The following is a 17,658-nucleotide window of genomic DNA, read 5'->3' as shown; positions in this document are numbered from 1 at the left end:
GCTGTGAAGAATTATTCTGAAAGACCCCGGATAAGAACCTCGAAGAAATGTAAGAGGGAAAAGAGCTGAAGGAAGCACAACCCACATAGGAATAACTGTCAGAAGGGCAGTAAGAAAACAGTAAACAAAGGTTTCTTGCTTGCTCATTTTGGCTGCATTGCTCTCAATTATTACTTTTGTTGTTAGTAAATGATGAATCAGGCAGAAAGGATTTTTTTATATAGCTACTAAATTCTTCACATCATAAACTTGGTTAGGACTGCTGAACAGAGAAGTTTATGACTCATTAAAAAGGACCAAACTAGAATTAAATATTTCAAGACACAGCCTCAGCAAGAACTATGCACATCAACAGTGATTACTTCTGCACTTTTGGGGGTAATGTGCTGTTGTCAAAGGAGCAAACTGTAATTAAGTTATGTTATGAACAAAGCTAACAAAAATCCCTAGGTAAGGTGAGCTGCACTAGAATATCCATGATGAAGCCCCTGAGTTTCAAGGATTATTAACCTAAAAGTCCAAGAGAATTTAGTTCAGATTAACTACCAATAACTCCATTATTTAACAATATGATGATAACACAGGAAGATCCTTCAGACATCCCCAAAATGTCATGCATTTCAGTCTGATTTTCATAAACCAGTCTGTATGACAGAATAATTCCTGCCAATTCTATTTAAGTTTCTTGTCGGTAACTGGCAGATTTTTGACCAATTCCAAGTAGAGTTAAAGACAGCTTTGAAGTAAAGGCATAATTATCAGCTTTGGCCCCAGTTCTTTACTACATAGTAATAGCTCATGAACTACTTACCTTTAGTCAGGGACTCTCTTCTTACAACTTGATGTATATTCCAACCCAAAACATTATATTACCAACTGGATCAATATTGATGCAGAATGATATAAGGCATCAATATGCCCTTCTCATACGTTATTGGAATAAAATACTATTCCATTGTTGGAGTACCTGAACTCCCTCATTCTCAGAATCTACAAAAAACCAGGACATCTGTCATGTAGATAAATGTAAGTTGGAAAGTCTAACTAAGCTACTTGCTAATAGCATTTTTTGTTTGGTTGCACTGATTTCATTTGTTTTGGGCTTCTTTTTTTTACTGTTGATTTGTTGTTTAAAAAAAAATTTGTTTCACATCAGCATTTAAGACACCTGATTTTAGGCTGCCACATTTGAAAACTCAGGCCTTCAATCCTTTTAACCTTAGAAGCATGAAGAAATGGTGAACACCAAAGGGAGAGAAGTTAATGAAGTTGACAGAAGTAGTACAATTTGAAGTCTTTTCTGCAGTCTGACAAGAAAGGAAAAAAATAACGGGTACATATTCCCATGATAAAAATCATAGGGATTGCTGGGCATCTCCCTTCTCAAAAGTGTGACACATACATAATACAAGACAAATATGGATGTAAACATAGAAAAGAATTAACTTTTTGTGCATTAGTATGTCCAACTGTTTGTCATGTGAAATATAAACCCAGAATAAATGAAACTATGGTATTTATACTGTGTTAACATTACAGATTTATTTTGATGTAAACAAAGGTTATAATGCAATTGCATGAAAATCTATGAGTTTTTCTCCTTTCACTTCATCTAGTGACTGATGTGTTAAGCCAGCTTACAAATTTCTTATTGACCACATACTTCAGGGAGCTGAAGAAAACATCTGAATTATTACTTATATAATCAGCTCTACTACACTAGTTTCAGTAGCAATGAGGGGATATTCAATATATTTTTAGAATGTATCTTTTTGGATGCAAAACACAGCTGTCCCTGCATCATAGGTGTAGTAAACAGATAAATATAACTGCCCTACTGACAATTATATGCCCATTTATTCTGTTGCCTCCACGCATGATTAACAGTTTATGTATCCTTAGCATGTAATCAATAACTGCAAAGTCTTGTATTAGTTTGAGAGATTAGACATCCCTTGATAAAAAATTCTGTTGACTTCTCCAGTTAAGCTTAGCTCAAAAAAAATCCACTTTTTTATTCTTTTTTTCTTTTTAAATCTGAGTTTAAATCAAAAGGAACTATAGGGTCTGGGGGGGAGAGGAAAAGCGGGCATGTTGTCTTTAATCTCATTCTTCCAAATGAACAAAACCTATCTGATGGTATAAAACACAAATCAGCATGTCAACAAGCATCAGACTGCAAGAGTAAACACAGGGGAAGCCTAACAGCACAAAATGCCTAGGAAGCCTGTTCAGGACTACAGTCATCAAGTTTAATTCTGTAAAGTAATTTACAAAACTATTAGTGATAGGGGAAAAGTGAACCTTTGACTTGAAATATCAGTGATGATTATGTTAAAGCAGAAAGGAAGATAAAATCTAAAACAATGGCAATTATATTATAAAGAATATGCAACGTGTATTTATACACACATGTATATATTATTACCCACCTTAACAGAGAAGCTAACTATGCAATGCTATGAAGAAAGCATTTACAAACATTTATTTGAACATAAATCGCCATTATTGCTTAGGTGATATATTGTTCATTTCTCTCCAATACGCATTCATAAACATGTTTTTTATGGTTTTGTTTACAAGGTATATATTTGGGAGCTTAGGATGTAATGAGTATTAAGCAAAATGACTAAGTTGGAGCAGTGTGAATGAGCTAAACAAGAATTTTCTATGGACAGTGTTAAAACTTCAGTTTCTTTCTCCTGTGTAGAAAAATTTCAGTCCTCCAAGTTAGGAAGCATAAATACCATCACATAAAATAAATGAAAAAATGTGGAATGCATTCTATAATAGATAAATAGTAAGCACAAAGTCCTTAGACTGGAAAAAAAGGCCACATTCAACTCTGATAACCAAGAATTGAAAATTGCAAGCAGTACTTATGATACCCACTTAAAACCTGTATACACATTTGTGTGTATGCATGCACAATGATAGACCTGTGTAGATATGTTCCCCACATGCAGATAAAACATCCATCAAAATTCATCCTCTCTGTCTCTTCACACCTACTGAAATGGTCTCAATCCTATTTTCTCCCATTTCCCTTTTTCCTCATCTGGTTCCTGCTGCCCCCGGGGCCTTGGTTGAAACCACCCATCCTCCATCCCACTGCCTGCAACCCACAAAGCCTTGAGTTTCTACCTTGATCACAGCCCATGAACTAACACATCCAATGTTATGCTTACGTAGCAAAACCCAATAATAACTTTGTGTTGCACCTTTCACAAAATCAGTAACACAAGACTACATACCACACAATGTATATATTGCATAGTGATAGATATCTTTATACAATGCATAAACCTTGGATGAAACACAGATTTGTTAAGTTTAAAACCAGGAGTGAAACTGTAACATACAATGCCTCTGCTGTATATATTTTGTCCCACAAGTGAAACAATCCAGGTAATTTATTTTTAAATGTTGAATGACAACAACAGTTGCTTCTATTGTACAGAAGAGTTTTCTCTAAGAAGTTGAAAATTTATTTAATGAATTGTCTTCATTTTCTTCATTGGCTCATACAAGTTTAAGAACATAAGTTGATAGTTTAAGCAAGTTTGTTTTCTTCAGGGATAATACAGAAGCAAAGAATTGCTCTAACATCATATTTTTGAATAAGATCACATACCATTTTCAATGGTATGTAGAAGATCACATACCATTTTCAATGGTATGTAGAATTCTAAAAATGCTGGTAAGCAGCCATGGGGAAAATTCTTTTCTAAGGTGGCTACTTGTCTACTGTGAAATTGTACCATTTTTTAATTTCAGTGAAATTTTATTACTTAAGTCACACAGTCACCTGTCAAAGTTTGACTAAACTTGACTAAGAAAACTCCTCAATCTACTGGTCCATCACCACTGCCAAGTGACTACCACAACCTAATACTAGTACCTGTATGAATAATCTTCTGAATACCTTAATTTGATATTTCTTTACAGATATTTTAAACAACTTTCTGTGTATTTTAAGTGTTCCAATTTCAATTCAACTGTCCCTTGATGTGATGTACCAGTGAGAAAAAATTACATTCTTGCGTCAGCAGGCAAAGCACTGTCCATGATTTGCTAATGAAACAGTCATGACATTTTCATTAGAAGATACAGCCCTAAGTTGATAATTTCCAGAGAGGACCTTTTTTACTGAAAAGTTCATTAAAACATTCTTTTCAGAAAGGGAAAGGATGATAAGGAATATTTCCTTTTCATATTGTCTTGCTGTGTGGGCAAAATTGACATGGTATCAACTCTCTTCCTTAATACCATGTGGCTGCAAAAGTTTGCAAGGCTATTTTGGGAAATGGGACTGAATCCTGCAAACCTTTTGTTCCTGGAGCTGCCTTAACATAAGCAAGGCTCTGCAGAAGTGAGCTCACAAGCACCTCTTAGCCACTGTGAAAGAGGGTCCTTGAAAAAGAACACAAAAGCAATGGAAATGCCTTGCTGACAGAAGCACTAGCAAGTTGGGGAAGTGTTTTCTAAAATAGGCCATGAAATTCAAATAATACTTTTCCATTTAGCTGCTCTGTTGCTCCATAGGACAATAGTCTGCCATGGAGATATAAAGTACTCTCAAGAAATTGCTCTGTTGCTTCACTTTCAGCCATTTAGTGTTTCACCAAGCTGTTATTTCCTGTCTAAGCAGAAACTTGGAAAATACAAAATAATTCACCTACAGTAAAAGAAAGTAATGCATTTTAGAAGCAATTTTCTCTTTGCAAACTTCCTCTGAACACTTCTGGCTTATTCATTAACAAAAAATGTTAATGAAAAATGATTCTGCAGAATTTTCTGTCAATAGTAAAGCTGGATGAGTTGTAACACAAAAAGGTGGCAAACCCAGCAAATGAAAAGCAATCAAAGATGCTGTGGATAATAACTTACCCTGCTTTCAAAAACAGGTGATTGTATAAAAAGTTATTGATTAATGAGCAAATGATTTTGTTTTATAAAGAACTGATGGTGTTGCTAAATGCAAGCAAAATAAATCTACTTTTCACTCACATGCAAATGTAAGGATCAGCTCTTTGCTTGCAGGAGTCATCACCACTTACTATGTGCTTTCTTGCTCTAGATACCCATCTAGAGACTTATCTACTTCAAGCTGTCAATCATATTCAATAATTTTACCACATTCTGACTTTCAAAAAGATATTGTACTAGAACAGTTGTCTTGGCTTCACTGTTAGAGCAAAGCATGTGCCAACGTGCTCCCCCCACCAGCTCTACTGCAGCAGTCACCCGAGAGAGTGTCAATCATGCCTGCTGAGTAAGTGGAGCATTAAATTATTTTTTTATGCCTGTGTTGTACATGCTGAATCACTGTCATCATGCCGTCACAACAGAATTCAAAGAAGGAAAGGCAGCCAATTAGCCAAGTCAAGGCCACACAGGCAAATGCAGTATTAATTTGGGAGTGCAGGCTAATTGCTGGACACCAGCATTATACTGTCACTTAAACCAGATTTATTGCTGAGTCTAATAAATGTTTAAAAATAAATAAAAGAACAATCCCTTTCTCTCACCTTATTACTGAAAGACTTAAAAAATTCCCCTGGGTATCTGCCAGGTTTGGTTTGTTTTTTTTTTTGGCACCCCATCTTACTGCTAACCTTTTGGAGATCGACATAACAAGCACATATGCAATCTGCTACCATCCCCTCTTGTCACCATGATCAAGCCACTAGCTCATAACCCTTATCAACAACCATAATAATTTGCAGTCTTAAGCATCTACAGAATGCCAAAAAATATAAAACTCTTCAGAATTTGTTTAAAGGTTTTTTGACTAGCAGAGGAGGTTTGGGGTTTTTCCCCAGCTTTTTGAGCTAATTCTATTAATATCCATATTCATTAATATCAGCTTATAATGGCAGCCTTATTCTCCTACTGGCCATATTCTTCATGACCACCTTCTTCCCCTCTCCTTGATTTGGACCTTGAAGTTATGGCCACTCTTGCCTTCCAGATTTCCCTTGTTACTTTAATATTCAGGCAAAATTACAACATTACTATTAACTTGAGCTGAAACAAGGACATGTGCTAACAGTAAAAAAAAACAACTATCAAAAAACCTCGAGCATGTTTGCCTTTTCCAGTAGCCCTTCACTTGTTGCTTTTGACTTGGATATCTGGAAGGCAGATTAAATCATGGCACTATAGAACAATTCAGCTTGGAGGGGACCTTTGATGCTCATGTAACCCCATCTCCTTCTCAAAGCAACTGTATCAGATTGCTCAGGAACTGGTCCAGTCTGTTTCTGGATATTCGGAATGAGACAGATTCTACATTCTCTCAGGACAATAGTCATGGCAGATACTTAGGAGATATAAATGTGACTTCAAGGCTTGAGCTGATTTCAAAATACTTGGTGAAAAGCAGAGAATTCCAAAATTCCCTAAGAAAGCATCAGATTTTTTTTTTGATCTTGCTTCACAGTATCTGGCACTGACCCCTGTTAGATGGCAAAGCTCTTCACTCAAATTTCACCAAGCTTCACTTTGTTTGACACACAACTTTACAGTTCACAGAATACAAGAAGCATGTTTTCCTATTAAAAATATTATTTTTAACTGCAGTATTTAAGATAAATGTGCAAAATAAAGCTGAACAGAAGAATTCAGTTCTCCTCTTTGCAAACCACATGATTGTGGCACCTAGGCCTGTGGTTTTTATGGTAGATTTGGCAGTGGTAGGTTTATGGTGGGACTTGAGCAGCTTAAAAGTCTTTTTCAACATAAATGATTCTATGATTTTATACTAGAGAATGGGGAAAATTACTCTACTTTAATCAGCATATTTCACACCAGTATTTAAAGATATTTGGCAAGGGGCAGACATCTAAACAAAATGAATTGGGGTTATCCTGTTTAATAATCCTTAGGTTATCATACTTATCTACTAGAAATTTGTTGGTGGATGTTTTGTTTGTTTAGAGGGTTTGGGTCAGATTTTACTTCTACTGAACATTATAATAGAACCCAAGAACAGAAGTCAATCATCATAAGTGTGCAGTGATGAGTGCATTGCCTTTACTTCTTAATCAAATTATAAAAAAGATGGAAAAGGCCAACTGTTATATGAATGTACATGGCATAGAAGCCCATTTTAACATCTAGAAAAAAATCAGGTACATTGAAGTCATGTAAGAAATTCACTAATATAATCTTGTGAGCTGTGCTGACATTGCAATCACCAGTATGAATAATGAAATTTATGCTTTCAGTCTTTTCTCACAGCTATAAGTACCATGGTAGTGCAGTGCCTTTTCAACATTATGACAAAATGACTAATCTCTATTAATTGGTTTTGAGCAAAGGCTTTATACAGAGACTGAAGAGAGCAACAGAATATATGATTTTCACAGCTAAGCATTTAAATCAAGACATTTGCTGAGAGGGTGAACTAGTTTACTTAATAGTGAGGTCTGTCTACCATTGGGTGTTTCTGCCAGGGCTGAAGGACTGGCTTATCCAAGTGACACACAGTCTCCAGGAAAGGGGGCCAAACACTCAGAAAAGAGAGAATTCCAAGCCCAGCTCCTAAATGGCTTCAGAGGAAAAAGTCACCACAGCCATAGAAATTTCCAAGCAAAGAATGCAATCCATGCTCTACTTGCAGCTTGGCTCCTGAGGAATGTGTCCCTTAAGTAACAGTTCCAGTAGGCATTCAACCCAAAGGACAACAGACTGCTTGTCTTCTTTTGGACACAAACACTACTGCCTAATTAAGCAGTGTGTATAAAATGAAGTTTCCTTCAGTTGCTGGGGAGCTTGGCAAGAGTTTTTTTTTTCAAGCTGCTCTCCATTTAAATTCAGATATTTTGTTTCTAGACACAAAAATTCTCAAGGAAATTTATTTGAAATGTCTGGTTGATTTCTTTGTTGTTGCTGGCTCTGAACCCTCATTCTTGCTTAGCTATTTTGATCAGGCTATGACTGAGTATCTTGCTAGGAAAATTGCTATCTTTTTTAGAAAGGATCCAAAACACTCTGAGCTGAATAAATTCTTTTTAACACAATTAATAGATCCTTCCTAAATATAAAATATTGTAAGAAGAAGTTATCTACAGACTTGTAAGAAATTAATTTAAATTACACAGTCCACAAAAAAAACAGCTTTGTCTTTAATAGAACAGTTGGAAAAAAAGCTGTATGCAACCTGCTGTTTTACAAGCCTCATTACAACCATCAGCATTTGGCATTTGAGAAGAACATTTAACAAAACCAAAAGATACCAGATTATATTGACAGAAAAATTATTATCAAAATTATACTGACTCCTTGCAAAAGTAAGTGAAGCTGTAGAATTTGTGTTATCCTCATTTCCGTCTGAGTATGAAAATCCAAAAACTTTCATTTCCTTCACATTCTTTGAAAAAAGACAAGAGGATAACAAATCACTTTAATGATACTGTTATGAAGTAAGAACAAATGATGGAGCTGTAGCTATGTTTACAATTATGGCCTTGCTTTGGTATTATACAGCTGATAATATCCCAGCCTTATGTGTCCTGTGCTACTTCTTGAGTTCAATTTCCTTCAGATAATCTATTTGGGTTCCATAATATGCCTCTTTGGTGAAACCAATAACTGAATCCTGTGGTAATTCCTCAGGAAGTTATAATTTATGGCAATTGTCTGTTCCCACCACTTTTCTCAGTAATTTGTTCCAATGATTAATAGCCCACTGTTAAAGACAAATAATTGTGCCTTACTTCTAATTTAAATCAGCCTGACTTCAGCGTGCAGCCATTTGAGGTTCTCACATTTTACCTCCTCTAGAGGAAAGAGGTGTTTTGTATCATGTAGTATTATTCCCCTGTAAAAATACTGTATAATTACCTCCTTCTCTCTGATAGACATATATGATTGAGATCTTTAAGTGACCTTTTAAGACTATATCTTAAGCCATGACTATGTGGCAACTTTTCTCCCTTCCTCCCAAAAGTGCAGCTGTGTGTTGAAAGCATGGACACCAGATGTGCACCCAGTTATCAATATTGGTCATACTCACAAAATCACATCTTTTCTCCCAGCACTGACCTTGATTTTTAATCATACCATTACACAAAGAACTTTTGGTGATTGCTGGTCTACATCCCCCAAAACTCTTTTTGTGTTTCTGTACTATCTCTTCCAAGTGCATGTATTTGTTTACATTCGTGTGTAGACAGTAAGCCACACTATCTGTTATATCTCTAAACTATCAGAGGAGGCAAAAAGGTAAAAACGAAGCTTCAAATTTAAATCTCAAAGCAAGTACATAACTCTAAGTATAATGTCATAAACTTTAAATATGAGACATCTTGCCTTTGCAGGTTCTCACTTCACAGCTCAAAATTTTGATTGCATTTTGTAATCAAATGATGCAAAAAAATTAGAGCTAAATACCACTGGTTAAAGGGTGATAGACTTTTTCTGTAAATGTATTTACTAATTCACTTTGCTTATGACTCAAAATAAAGACTATGAATACACACGTTAGTCTGAATTAAAATATTACAATTATTTCATATTATGAGCTGCGGAGAAAAAGAAAACAAAACCAGAAAAGAATGCCAATGCAGGGAGAAAGAGGGCTATGCCTTCTCCCTGTATAAACACCTCAAAAAATGCAGTCATGCTTGACTGCAAAAGACAATAGTACAATTTTTTCTCAAAAACCAGTGCCGTGCTGAAAGTCACTGAAGATTCCCCAAGGAGAACTTGAATTAGAGTCAAAGGCCAAACATAAAGACACCTCTCTGAAACCTAATCCTCTTGCCCATTTAAAATGTTCCTGCAGCTTCTGGTCAGGAAAACACAGCACTGAAATTGTACTGTCAGTTTTACTTGTTTTTCTTTAGTGTTTTCAACACCAAATAACTCAAATATCTGAACAAGTATCAACACAACTAAAATAAAAACAGATAACCTACTCCTTTTACCATTCAATGTCAGATTGTTCCTCCCCTTCCATTCTCCTCTGGCATTAGCAACATAACAATGTTTAAACTACAAATAGGCATTAGAAATTTTAGTGTTACTTAGTGGGTTTAAATGAAAGCTGATTGCTTTTCCACTGTCCTTCCAAGATGTTCCAGTAGAGACACGGATTTAGGTACAAGAATGAGGACTGTGTCTTTTCAAACTTAGGATGAGCCTGAAAGCATGGCACATTTGTTGACACCTATAGCTATTAAAAAAACAGCCAATTTCATTCATAAATTAGCTCTAAAGAAAAATTTAAGCAGTAAGTAATAAGAGCAAAACAAGCATTTTTATGTCATCTGGATAAAACCAAAAAAAGTCTTCATTCAGGAAACTATTTTACCAGTCATTGTCACAGAACAAGAACTCCTCAGTGTCTCCCTTGACAGATCTGACAGCTCACTAGGGTCTCCAGGAGGCTTCATGAGCTGACATCTCTCTGCTTTCTCCATAGACACTCCTCTTCCCCCATCTCACTCAGCCCCCTTAGATCTTTAAACTCCAAACCTGCTCTATTTCAAACCCTCAGGTGTGTTGGATTCTCCTGCCACAGGTGGGAAAAATATTTTCCTGCTCTTTATTTGATCTAAGAATATAATCAGCACCTCCAAATACAGATACAGTGACATCAGGTACTTCATTTCAGCACCCAGGCAAAAACCTAAGGTATTTTGCATTTATTACTTGCAAACAAGAGATACAAAACTAGGGCACTCACTGTGAACATAAAAGTGTCACAAAATGTGTTTATAGTCTTCAAATCAGAGAAGCATTTTAAAAGTCAGGATTAACCTTCTCTAGAGCAGCACCAGGACCTGTCCTACTTGCTGTTTTTCCTGGACTTCAACCTAAACAGGGCATCACTGAAGAGCTCAGGATTCATATGGACAAAAACAGATGGGACACAACACCACCAAAAATTACACCTAGGCTGCCAGCCTTCCATTCCCCTCTCTCATCTTTCTTCCACATCAAACCAAGTCACACTACCAGTGAGGAAACATCTTGGGTTCAGACAGCCTCTGCTGTGTGGAGCAGTGAGCAGTGGATTGCCTCCTGATCCATTTTTCTTCAGTCTTGCAGTTGAATACTATAGATCACTTAACAAGCTGTTAAATTAATTTTTTTTTTGGTCAAGATATTAGATGCTGAATTTACTAAGCCTTAAATAAGACTGAATTCTAGCAGAGGAAATTTCACAGTCCGAATTGAATTAACACAGTAAAAAAATTCCCTGAATTTTTCCCCTCTTCTGCTTTACTCTAGAAGCTGGAGTCCAGGAATAGCAATACAACTGCTGTAATAACAGCACACTAAAAACTTTCCAAACACCTGAAATCCTTTCCAAAATCCTGAAAGTTATGGTTATGGCTATTCATAACACAGTAAACAAGTATCTTAAACTATTCTTTCTACTTTATTTTCCCCCACCTTACAACTTCATTAGCTCATATACTGATAAACAACTAACCTTTAAAGCAGCTTTTATAATTCCTGTGTAGATAAAAAATTGATCATATAAAACACTTATTGCCACATTTATTAATTATCACATTCTAGATTTAACTGAGGTGCATATTTCCATCTGTATCTTTCAGCTATTTAACAGATGTGTCACCTGTCAGTTACCAAATGCCCTGGAAAGCCTCCTCCAACACACTTTGTACGTCACTGGCAACATCACCCCCTGGTTTGTGTACAAATATTATTCAGTTTGCTTCCTTCTCAGCTCTGCTACACACAGGGTAATTCAGCAAATAAGGAAAATATCAGAGTCACTTTTTTCTCCCCTCATACACACAGAACTAAGTAATACTTTGTAAAATAGTATAAAAAGAATTTCAGATTTTTTTTTCAAAAATGTAAACAAGGGTAAAGCACACTAAAATCAGCAATGCACAGCATAGACATAGCAATCCATATTAAATATTTTTTACAGAAAATTAATTATTTCCTTGCAATGGTGCCAGAATTAATAAATCACTCTTAAAACCCTGATGCAGTATTTCTAAACCAGTTATGTTTTGCTAGCCAACTCTGTCTTTTAATAGCAGCCCAATAAACCCAAACAAGTAAAACTGTGAATGCTATTTTAAATTGCAACAAATCCCTACTGGAAATATTTTTTTAAAAAATATTTTAAAACTACAGTCCATATGTGAAATGTGCTCCATTTCAGTATACAAAGATCTCAAAATTAGCTTCCTAACCCTTAAAATGGTTTCAGCAAACTGACTCAATATTAAAATTAGGGGAAACAACTGTCACTTAGCACTGAAATATACAACGATCCAAGTGGTTTAAACCAAGATTTAAGTGGTTAGCTCTACAATGTCATCACTGCATACTGAACCACCTGCCCTTTCAGTTTATTATCACTCGTGATAATAAATGAATAAATTAAAAAAAATCCAAATATTTAATTTCATATCCTCCTAACAGAAAGCTGAAAAAAAAAGAGGAAAAAGGTGGGATTTTTTTTCCTGGACTTTGAAATGCACCAAATATATTTTGCTTTAAATTAATTTCCTCAGTCTTTCCTTCTTTTTAACATTGCCCTATACTTTTAAGCTTGACACACATAGCACACAATTCCTTCCTTTCCCTCAAACATATGGGATCACTACCACAGCATTGTGCTATTTTCACATATATGACACTTCTGAAAGAAAACAGCAAAATCTCAACAATCCTGTTTGTCGCCAATGCACAACTGGTAAGCCAAGCAGCATTTGTCAAAACTGCTTCAAGAAGATCTAATTATCTATTCTCAGGACAGACATTCAGTTTCAAAGTATGTCACATTATAAAACCATCTCAGTCTAGAACTTCTTTTTGCTGAAATGGTACATTTCCATACTCTTCCACCAGAATAAAAATTGAAAAAAATTTTTGAAGGTTATAAAAGAAAGAAATTATGATATAATCAAATCATACTTGCAAAGACTTCAAAACTGTCAGATATACATAATCAGAGATGGAGGAGATAAAACATCTGCTGTAGCAATAGAGGGATTCAAAATGATTGAATGAGCAAGAACAACAAACCTACAAAGTGAAAAAAAAAAAAAACCCCAACCCTTGCATTCCTTTCACATTGCATTTGTTTTGCATTTGATATTTATTTCCCAGCCACTCCATTGAACTATTATTAAATAAAAGCCTTCACCATTGATATGCCATTAAACTGCTACAATAACTCTCTGATAATCTTGATGGCTACTGTTGACCTTTTGCCATTTGCTGTGTTTTTGCATAACAAGAATAATGTGAGTGACATTTTTAATACAGGAAAACTCATGAAGGAGATAAACATTTTAATGATGAGGACTATTTCTTTGTGCTTCATCTCCCAAGGTTTTAGCACCTATCAAGGTGGGCATGAGCCATGCCACACCCAGCACAGGCAGCAGAGCCCATTGCTGGAGCACTGCAGCTCTCCCAACTCCTAGAAGCACCATGGTAGCTTTGATGCAGCTCAAAGGTGCATGGATGAATGTGGTGTGCTTCAGCATCCAGCCAGCAGTGCTGACAAACATTAATGCTTTCCATTCCATTCAGGTTTATATCTGAGAGAAGTCTCTAGACCAATTTCTTTTTGCTCTTCCACACCATTTCTGCTCCCTCTCTCCTAACATCTCTGGATTGTCTGAAGAGGATGATTGCTGTGTACCCTGGCAAACACTGCTGAAAACCATGATCAGCATCAATGCAGGAACCACCCCAGTATATAAATATGACTTTCAATGTGGATTTTCCATATTAAGTGTGGTCTTGGAAGCTAGTGTTTAAGCTGCCTAAATGGTTTAATAAATAACAACCTTTGATGCCAGAGAGGAAAAGCTAGGCTACCAGCTGAACAGCCTTAATCAAAATAATGCAATGCTGAAATAATAATATTGAACCAAGTCTAAGGTTTTGATAGTTCTAAATACCAATTATCAAAAAAGGTGAAAACTAAGGACCAGCTTTTGCTCTTGATTGTACACCTTATCCCCCACATTTACAGAAAAGGTAAAATTTTATTAATGTCTTATTTATCTGCCAATGAAAAGTACATAATTTTTCATAAATTCTTTCAGCTATTTTTGTTTAAATCAAATGCTAAATATAAGGCATAAACCAAAGAAACTTCAAAAATTACAATTTACTGTGTCTATGTTTTATATATACAACCTATCATCTTTGGCAACCTTATTATACAAGACCTACAGTGAATAATCACTTTGGGTTTATTAAAAAAAAACAACAAAATGAGCATAAACTTACCACTTATTCATTTTTACTCTTCTGGCCACAAGTCCTCACAATCTGTACTAGAATCTAACCCAAATGGCATGCAATTTACTCTTCTACATAAGGGGAAGAAAAAGTAATTTGGGAAAAAAAACCCAAGGAGTTATTCCAGCAGATGTCTCTTCCTCCCTGAACACCTATTTGGACTTTGCATTTCTCAAACATCAAAATGAATTTGAACCCACTGTATTTCTCAGTGACTTTTTGCACAAAGCAGATTATGTAACACCTGCTCATCTCCCTCCTTCCACCTTCTTGGGTTTGGTGTTGGACTTAGGAGCTGAATTTAGTTTTACAACATCACGTGCAATAGGAGAGCCATTAACCTCCTTGTAAGTTCATAACCACAAGTCACTTTGCTGAGTACCTTCAGTGTTTAGAGACACCTCATTTCACGATAAAGGGCAGTTAACACCTGTAAGGCAATTATATCTACCAAATGTTGTTGGCCTGAAATATGAATATGTAATTGTTCCTGCCATCTGTTAATTATTCTAGTTGAATCACTTATTTAATCATATACATTTACTTGACATCTACAAACTTTTTAATAGCTTTCACAAATGCTAACCTGGCTCTCAGGCAGAACTAAGGTACCATTTATGTGTCCCACAAGGAAATGACAACATTATGTGAAAGACCAGATTTTGCAGCAGCTCTACAAGATGAGAAGGTAGCTTGTGCCAGGCATTTTCCCAGCCTGTCCATGCTGGCTAACAGCCTCAGGGACCAAGAGGGAATATTACTACTTGAGGCAGGGGCATTGTTTGCCAGCAACAAGAATAGTTGGATTGAAGACTGAGGGAAGAGGGCAGGAAGGTGAAGGGAGAAACAGTACAACCTGATTTACTGAGAAAGCTGCCCAAGTGTTCCTCAAGTTAATGAATGCTGCTTCTGAATCTCTAATGATAAGGAATCCATGCTACCACATGACAGCTTTGGCACTGAGCTTGCTCGGTTTCCACTAGTACTTCCTAAAATACCTACATTCAGTAAAGGTTGCTTTAAACCATCCCAGAACTGCAGACAGAATAGACGTTTGCTGTCTCCAAGGATAAGAGCACATACAACTTACATTAGTCTTGTTGTAACGGTGGAGGGAGCATTTGGAGGTGCATCTCCCACACCTCAGTGCTATTCCCCTTAGCCCTCCTAGAGCTTACTGACACATGTGCTCCCCGGCCCAGTTAGCTCCATCCTGCCTCCCTCTGAATCCCAGTGGTACTAAAAGCATGAGCAGGGTAGCAGAGAGGAAAATAAGACTGTGACTTGTCTCCCGCAGTCTAGGAGAGAGAAAGGACAAGAGGTTCCACTCATGAACCCACCCAAACTGTCAGCCTTGGATGGAAGCTGAACAAGAAGTGGGAATGAACCACATCAGGTTGGCAGATATTTTACCCAGCTTCCCACTCTGCCTGCAGCTGCAGCCACCTGGTTGCTCACTTCTGCCCAGATTCAGTGAGTCTAGGAAAAGTGACATAACTAAAGTAAAACAAGTACTGGAACATGTAGCATGTTTTTCTTGGAAATGGCTTTAATAACAGGGTTGGGATTAAATGCTGCTGTTCATGCATATTTTGGAGATCAGCGGTCTAAACTATTCTGAAACTTTTGATGAAAATTTCAGTGTCTCCAAGATTGCTTCTCTGAGTTTCTGCTGGAAATAGAGAGCCATCAAAATGCAAAACAAAGCAGAGCTGCTAATCCAGCAGTACACGAAAAGATGTCCCCAGGTTAAAAAAAAAGATCAAAAGTTAGAGCAGGTTCTTATCATTTGCATATTAGATGTCTATTTTAACATCCAATATTTTCATGCATCTGGACATACCCTCACTTCTTTCTATCATGGAGGAAAAAACTCTGAATTGTAATTAGGGAAAATGTAACTTTTTGAAATAAAACCCCTTTGTATCAATATATCTTTAAAACTAACAGTAGGTATGATTCATGCCTAAAAATTCATAGAAGACTATAGCTGTCATCTCATAGAAATCAATTTAAAACCTGGTACCACAAAATGAGCTCCATTTTATCTCTCCATCTTCACCACTTCACACAATATATTCCACATTGGTCAAAACTTTCCTAAAGCTGCCAGAAAACTTCCTCTGCTGCTTGAACATTAATTCAGAACTCACAGTGGAACTCTGCTGGTGACCAAGTTGAAATAGCTGTAACGATGTTTCCAGCCCATCGTGGAGGTGGCAGGATGGCAGCTGCACAGGAACAGGGAATACAACCTGGTTGGCTGCAGAAGCCAGGGAAACACTGGGAAAGGTGAAACCTGTGGTCATCTCTACCCACAAAGCTGCAACTCTACCTAACTGGGAAATAATGAAATAATTGATATTTTCTCATAACATAAAGGCAATTTTTTCTAACAATTCAATTCAAAATCCAAATAAATTAATTCAGAGAAATTTGCTCTCTAATTTGCAGCTACTTTGCATATCTGCTGGTTAAACAATTAATCTATTGAATCCTCAGGAGAAACCCCAGTGAGTTATTTTATTGCCCTTAGTACCCATAAATGGGCTCCAAAACCCAGAACTCTGCTTAGATCAGGACTGTAAATGCACAGACAAAAGTATGGGGTGCCTCTTTCATTTCTAGTGAAGATCCTGCATTTATCAAGCTGCTCCCACTTCTCCTGGGAAGCAGCTGCAATTCACCTTTGTGCTTTCCAGGCAGAAATGTGCATCTGGGGCTGGGGCCAAGGGTCAGTTGAAACATCCAGCCCTGCTCCAGGAAAAGGTAAAGGATGAGAAAAGGCAGGATGGGGAATGTTCTCTTTAAAAAAAGTCAACAAGAAGCTACCAGTGATCCCATCGGGGTATTATGGGGTTTGGGGGCTGTCTAGGGGCTGGGAGCAGGAGGGAAGTCCTGGGGAGGGCTGGGCAGAATCTCACAGCCTGGATCCCTAAGTATGCAAATCCATCCCTCTGCATAGACTATACAGACCTCAGACCTTTGGAAAATTCAGAAATGCAAACAAAGTCTCTAAAGAAACTAGGAGAAAATCAAATATGCTTTATTTTAATTATGGTTAACTCAAATGTTGCAATTAATAAAGAGGTCACCAAATAACTTAAAAATACTTAAGGAATACGCAAAACAAAGCCCTGGACCATAGTTGTCTCTCCCCATTGCTCAGAGGTTCTCTATGTGAAGACAGCTTGCTAGAACATCAAACTTTCTCTAGAGAAATAAGAAATAAATTGAAATCATACACTGTGACTTTTCCTAGCAAGGATTAGAAAAGTTAAGTGGATCTCATCAGGTTTCACAAATATATCACAAAAAGCTATGGGCTCAAGGTCTAATGTTCTAGCTACGCCTGTATTGACCTCGCTATTTATTTTGATACTAGTTTTCCCTTTTTCT

The 17,658-nt window shown here is 36.6% G+C and overlaps 1 protein-coding gene across 12 annotated transcripts in view; it reads right to left on the bottom strand.

The window, feature by feature from the left end:
• PTPRK (protein tyrosine phosphatase receptor type K) overlaps positions 1-17,658 on the bottom strand; it is a 381,645-nt gene that overhangs the window by 97,361 nt on the left and 266,626 nt on the right. The gene's annotated exons all lie outside the window — the stretch shown is intronic.

Source organism: Agelaius tricolor, unplaced genomic scaffold (genome assembly GCF_023055355.1).
Source record: "Agelaius tricolor isolate 1412-34295 unplaced genomic scaffold, bAgeTri1.0.p SCAF_1, whole genome shotgun sequence".
Lineage (NCBI taxonomy): Eukaryota > Metazoa > Chordata > Aves > Passeriformes > Icteridae > Agelaius > Agelaius tricolor.
This window is presented reverse-complemented; position numbering and strand designations above follow the sequence as displayed.